Source organism: Papio anubis, chromosome 4, assembly GCF_008728515.1.
Source record: "Papio anubis isolate 15944 chromosome 4, Panubis1.0, whole genome shotgun sequence".
Classification (NCBI taxonomy): domain Eukaryota; kingdom Metazoa; phylum Chordata; class Mammalia; order Primates; family Cercopithecidae; genus Papio; species Papio anubis.
The window spans coordinates 79,102,568-79,108,729 of NC_044979.1; the positions used below are offsets into that span (position 1 = coordinate 79,102,568).

Consider the following 6,162-nt stretch of genomic DNA (forward strand, 5'->3'; position numbering starts at 1 on the left):
CATTTTGTGGTTGTATATACATTTTAGAGTTGTTTTTTTTTTCTGTTTCTATTAATAATGTTTGGTATTTTGATAGGGATTTCACTGAATCTGTATATTGCTTTGGGTAGTATGGACATTTTAAAAATATTGATTCTTCCAATCCATGAAATCAGAAGATCTTTCCATTTTTTTGGTGTCTTCTTCAATTTCTGTCTTTACTGTTTTGTAGTTGTCATTATAGGTACCTTTTGCTTTTTTCATTAAGTTAATTCTTACATATTTAATTTTATTTGTGGCTATTGTAAATGGGATTGTTTTTTATTTCTTTTTCAGATTGTTCACTGTTGGCATATAGAAATGCTACTGATTTTTGTATGTTAATCTTGTATCCTATAATTTTTTTGAATTTGTTTGTCAATTCCAATAGTTCTTTTGTGGAGTTTTTAGGTTTTTCCAAATATAAGATTATAACAGCTGAAAGCAAGGATAATTTGACTTCTTCCTTTCCACTTTGGATACCCTTTATGTCTTTCTCTTTTCTGATTGCTCTAGCTAAGACTTCCAGTACTACGTCAAATAACAGTGGTGAGAGTGGGCATCCTGGTCATGTTCTAAATCTTAGGGGAAAGGCTTTCAGTTTTTCCCCATTCAGGAAGATACTAGCTGTGGGTCTACCACATATGGCTTTTATTATGCTGAGGGCATTCCTTCTATCCCCTGTTTTATGGGTATTTTTATTATGAAGTGATACTAGATTTTATCAAATGCTATTTCAACATCGGTTGAAATGATCATATGGTTTTCATCCTTCATTCTATACATATGATGTATCACATTGATTGCTTCTTGAACCATCAATATCTTACAATATGTTGAGCCATCCTTGCATCCTGAGGAGAAACCCCACTTGGTCATTATGAATGATCTTTCCAATGCATTGTTCAACTCGGTTTGCTAGCATTTTGTTGAGGATTTGTGTATTAATATTCATGAGAGACGTTGACCAGTAGTTTTCTTTTCTGGATGTGTCTTATACTGGGTTTCATTATCACAGTAACTGGCCTTGTAGAATTAGAATGGAATTATTCCCTCCTCCTCTAGTTTTCAGAATAGTTTGAGTAGGATTAGTGTTACTTCTTAAGTGTTTGGTAAAATTCATCAGTGAAGCCATGGGGTCCCAGGCTTTTCTTTACTGGGATAATTTTTATTATGGCTTCTATCTCATTTCTTGTTATTGGTCTGTTCAGGTTTGGGATTTCTTCCTGGGTTAATCTGTATGTTTCTAGGAATTTTTCCATTTCTTCTAGATTTTTCCAATTTATTGGCATATAGCTGCTCATAGTAGCCACTAATGATCCTTTGGATTGCTGCAGTATCAGTTGTAATGTCTCCTTTTTCATTTCTGATTTTATTGATGTGGATCTTCCTTCTTTTTTTTTTTAATCTGGCTAAAGGTTTGTAAATTTTGATAAACTTTTCAAAAAAACAACTTTTTGTTTTATTGATCTTTTATATTATTTATAATTTCAATTTCATTTATTTTCTGATCTTTATTATATATTTTCTTCTAATTTTTAGTTCAGTTTTCTCCTGCTTTTATAGGTCTTTAAGATGGATCATGAGATTGTTTATTTAAAGTTTTCCTGTTTATTTTTTATGTAGGCAGTTATAGCTATAAAAGTCCCTCTTAGTACTGCTTTTGCTGTATACCATAGGTTTGATATGTTGTGTTTCCATCATCATTTGTTTCCACAAATTTTCAACTTTACTCTCAAATTCTACACTGACCCACTGGCCATTCAGGAGCATAGGGTTTAATTTCCATGTATTTGTATAGTTTCCATAATTCCTTCTTATTAATTTCTAGTTTTATTCCATTGTGGTCAGAGAAGATGCTTGATATCACTTCAGTTTTCAAAAATGATTTATGACTTGTTTTGTGACCTAACATATAGTATATCCTTGAGAACGTTCCACATGCTGAGGAAAAAAAATGTATTCTGCAACCATTGTATGAAATGTTCTTCAAATACATATTATATCCATTTGTTGAATAGTACAGATTAAGTCCAATGTGTCTTTATTGATTTTCTGCCTGGAAGATTTGTCCAGTGCTGAAAGTGGGATTTTGAAGTTGCCAGTTATTTTTGTATTGGGGCCGATCTCTCTCTAATTTTTTATTATTATTATTATTATTATACTTTAAGTTCTGGGATGCATGTGCAGAACGTGCAGGTTTGTTACATAGGTATATACGTGCCATGGTGGTTGGCTGCACTCATCAAACCGTCATCTACATTAGGTATTTCTCCTAATGCTCTCCCTCCGCTAGCCCCTCAGCCCTCAATAGGCCCCAATGTGTAATGTTCCCCTCCCTTTGTCTATGTGTACTCATTGTTCAATTCCAATCAATGAGTGAGAACATGCAGTGTTTGGTTTTCTGCTTCTGTGTTAGTTTGCTGAGAATGATGGTTTCTAGCCTCATCCATGTCCCTGCAAAGGACATGAACTCATCCTTTTTCATGAGTGCATAGTATTACATGGTGTGTATGTGCCACATTTTCTTTATCCAGTCTATAATTGATATGCATTTGGGTTGGTTCCAAGTCTTTACTAATGTGAACAGTACTGCAATAAATATACTTGTGCATGGCTATTTATAGTAGAATGATTTATAATCCTTTGCATATATACCCAGTAATGGGATTGCTGAGTCAAATGGTATTTCTGGTTCTAGTTCCTTGAGGAATCGCCACACTGTCTTCCACAGTAGTTGAACTAATTTACACTCCCACCAACAGTGTAAAAGCATTCCTGTTTCTCCACATCCTCTCCAGCATCTGTGGTTTCCTGACTTTTTAGTGATCACCATTCTAACTGGCATGATTTTGATTTGCGTTTCTCTAATGACCAGTGAGGATTTTTTCTATTTTTTCTTTCCAGGCTTAATTCACTTTATTTTTCTTGTATAAAAACCCTATGTTGTAGCCACAGCTGGAGCCTGGGTCCGCTGCACGGAGACTGTGGTGTGGGTCTTGACAAGGTGATCAGTTAATTCCTGATAGGGACACTTGGTAAATACAGTCTCCTTCCAGAGGTCAGGGATCAGGTAGCTGTAGGTCTTAGAGATGGCATCAAAGGTGGCCTTGGCGAAGTTACCCAGAGTGGCAGTGCAGCCCCGGGCTGAAGTGTAGCAGTCATCAATACCAGCCATCATGAGCAGCTTCTTGGGCACAGGCGCTGAGACGATGCCAGTGCCCCTGAGTGCAGGGATGAGGTGCACCAGCACAGAGCCGCAGCGGCCTGTCACCTTGCAAGGGACGGTGTGGGGCTTGCCGATCTTGTTCCCCCAATAGCCTCTGCGCACAGGGACAATGGAGAGTTTGGCCAGGATGATGGCCCCATGGATGGCAGTGACCACCTCCTTGGAGCACTTAACATCCAGGCCGACGTGGCCATTGTAGTCCCTGATAGCAACAAACGCCTTGAACCTGGTGTGCTGGCCAGCGTGGGTCTGCTTCTGCACCGGTATGATCTTTAAAACCTCCTCTTTGAGAAAGGCCCCCAAGAAAAAGTCAATGACCTCAGATTCCTTAATGGGCAGGGAGAACAGGTAGATCTCCTCCAGGGACTTGATCTTCATGTCCTTGACCAAGCGGCCCAGCTTGGTGACCGTCATCCACTCCTTATCCTCGGCCTTGCCTCTGCGAGCTCCGCAGCCTCCGCCCGGGTCCCATCCACGGCCGTGACCCCGGCCCCAGCCCGGGATGCCACTGCCGAAACCTCCGCGGAAGCCACCGCGGTTCCCCATCCCAGGGCCACCAGGGCCTCCGGGCCCCCTGGCTGCACAGGCGTCATCCACCATTTGGTGTTTTCTCGGAGAAGTTGAGGTTTATTTCATATGTTTGTTAGCCACGTAAATGTCTTTGGAGAAGTGTATGTTAATATCCTTCGCCCACTTTCGGATGGGGTTGTTTTTTTCTTGTAAATTTGTTTTAGCTCCTTGTAGATTCTGGATATTAGCCCTTTGTCAGATGGATAGATTGCAAAATTTTCTCCAATTCTGTTGGTTGCCTATTCACTCTGATCGTTTTTTTGCTGTGCAGAATTTCTTTACTTTCATTAGATCCCATTTGCCAGTTTTGGCTTTTGTTGTGATTACTTTTGGTATGTTAGTCACGAAGTCTTTGCCCATGCCTATGTCCTGAATGATATTGACCTAGGTTTTCCTCTGGGGTTTTTATGGTTTTAAATCTTATGTTTAAGTCTTTAATCTATCTTGAATTAATTGAATTAATTTTTGTATAAAGTGTAAGGAAAAGGTCCGGTTTCAGTTTTCTGCATATGGCTAGCCAGTTTTCACAACACCATTTATTCAATAGGGAATCCTTTCCCCATTGTTTGTTTTTGTCAGGTTTGTCAAAGATCAGATTGTTGTAGAAGTGTGGCATTACTTCTGAGGCCTCCGTTCTGTTCCATTGGTCTATATATCTGTTTTGGTACCAGTACCATGCTGTATTGGTTACTGTATCCTCATAGTATAATTTGAAGTCAGTTAACATGATGCCTCCCACTGTGTTTTTTTTGCTTAGGATTGTCTTGGCTATATGGTCTCTTTTTTAGTTCCATATGAAATTTAAAGTAGTTTTTTTCTAATTCTGTGAAGAAAGTCAATCAGAGTTTGATGGGGATCGCATTGAATCTATAAATTACTTTGGGCAGTATGGCCGTTTTCATGATATTGATTCTTCCTATCCATGAGCATAGAATGTTTTTCCACTTGTTTGTGTTCTCTCCTATTTCCTTGAGCAGTGATTTGTAGTTCACCTTGTATTCTGTTTGCCAGTATTCTATTGGGGATTTTCACTTCAATGTTCATCAGGGATATTGGCCTGAAACTTTCTTTTTGTTGTGTGTGTATGCCAGGTTTTGGTATCAGGACGATGATGCTGGCCTTATGAAATGAGTTAGGGAGGTGTCCCTCTTTTTCTATTGTTTGGGATAGTTTCAGAAGGAATGGTAGCAGTTCCTCTTTGTACCTCTGACAGAATTCAGCTATGAATCCCTCTGGTCCTGGGCTTTGTTTTTTGGTTGGTAGGCTATTAATTACTGCCTCACTTTCAGAACTTGTTATTGGTCTATTCAGGGATTTACCTTCTTCCTGGTTTAGTCCTGAGAGGGTGTATATGTCCAGGAATTTATCCATTTCTCCTGGATTTTCTAATTTATTTGCAGAGAGGTGTTTATAGTATTCTCTGATGGTAGTTTGTATTTCTCTGGGATCAATAATGATATTAACTTTTATCATTTTTTACTCTATTTGATTCTTCTCTCTTTTCTTCTTCATTAGTCTGACTACCAGTCTATCTATTTTGTTGATCTTTTCAAAAAACCAACTCCTGGGTTCATTGATCTTGTGAAGACTTTTTTGTGTCTCTATCTCCTTTAGTTCTGCTCTGATGTTAGTTTTTGCTTGTCTTCTGTTAGCTTTTGAATTTGTTTGTGCTTACTTCTCTAGTTATTTTTATTGTGATGTTAGGGTGTCAATTAGATCTTTCCTTCTTTCTCCTATGGGCATTTAGTGCTATAAATTTCACTCTAAACACTGCTTTAGCGGTGTCTCAGAGATTCTGGTACATTGTGTCTTGTGATCATTGGTTTGGAATAACTTATTTATTTCTGCCTTAATTTTGTTATTTATCCAGTAGTCATTCTGGAGCAGTTTGTTCAATTTCCATGTAGTTGCGTGGTTTTCAGTGAGTTTCTTAATTCTTAGTTCTAATTTGATTTTACTGTGGTCTGAGAGACTGTTATGATTTCCATTCTTTTGCATTTGCTGAGGAGTGTTTTACTTCCAAATATGTGGTCAATTTTAGAGTAAGTGTGATGTGGTGCTGAGAAAAATGTATATTCTGTTGATTTGGGGTGGAGAGTTATGTAGATGTCTATTAGGTCCTCTTGGTCCAGTGCTGAGTTCAAGTCCTGAATATCCTTGTTAATTTTCTGTCTCATTGATCTGTGTAATATTGACAGTGGGGTGTTAAAGTCTCCCACTATTATTGTATGAGAGTAGTCTCTTTGTAGGTTTCTAAGAACTTGCTTTATGAATCTGGGTGCTCCTCTGTTGAGTGCATACATATTTAGAACATTTAGTTCTTGTTTCATTGTTCCCTTTACCAT

At 38.3% G+C, this 6,162-nt stretch overlaps 1 pseudogene; it reads right to left on the minus strand.

Moving 5' to 3' along the window:
• Nucleotides 1-2,889: 2,889 nt before the first annotated feature.
• On the minus strand, nt 2,890-4,005 carry LOC101015554 (annotated as a pseudogene).
• Nucleotides 4,006-6,162: the final 2,157 nt, after the last annotated feature.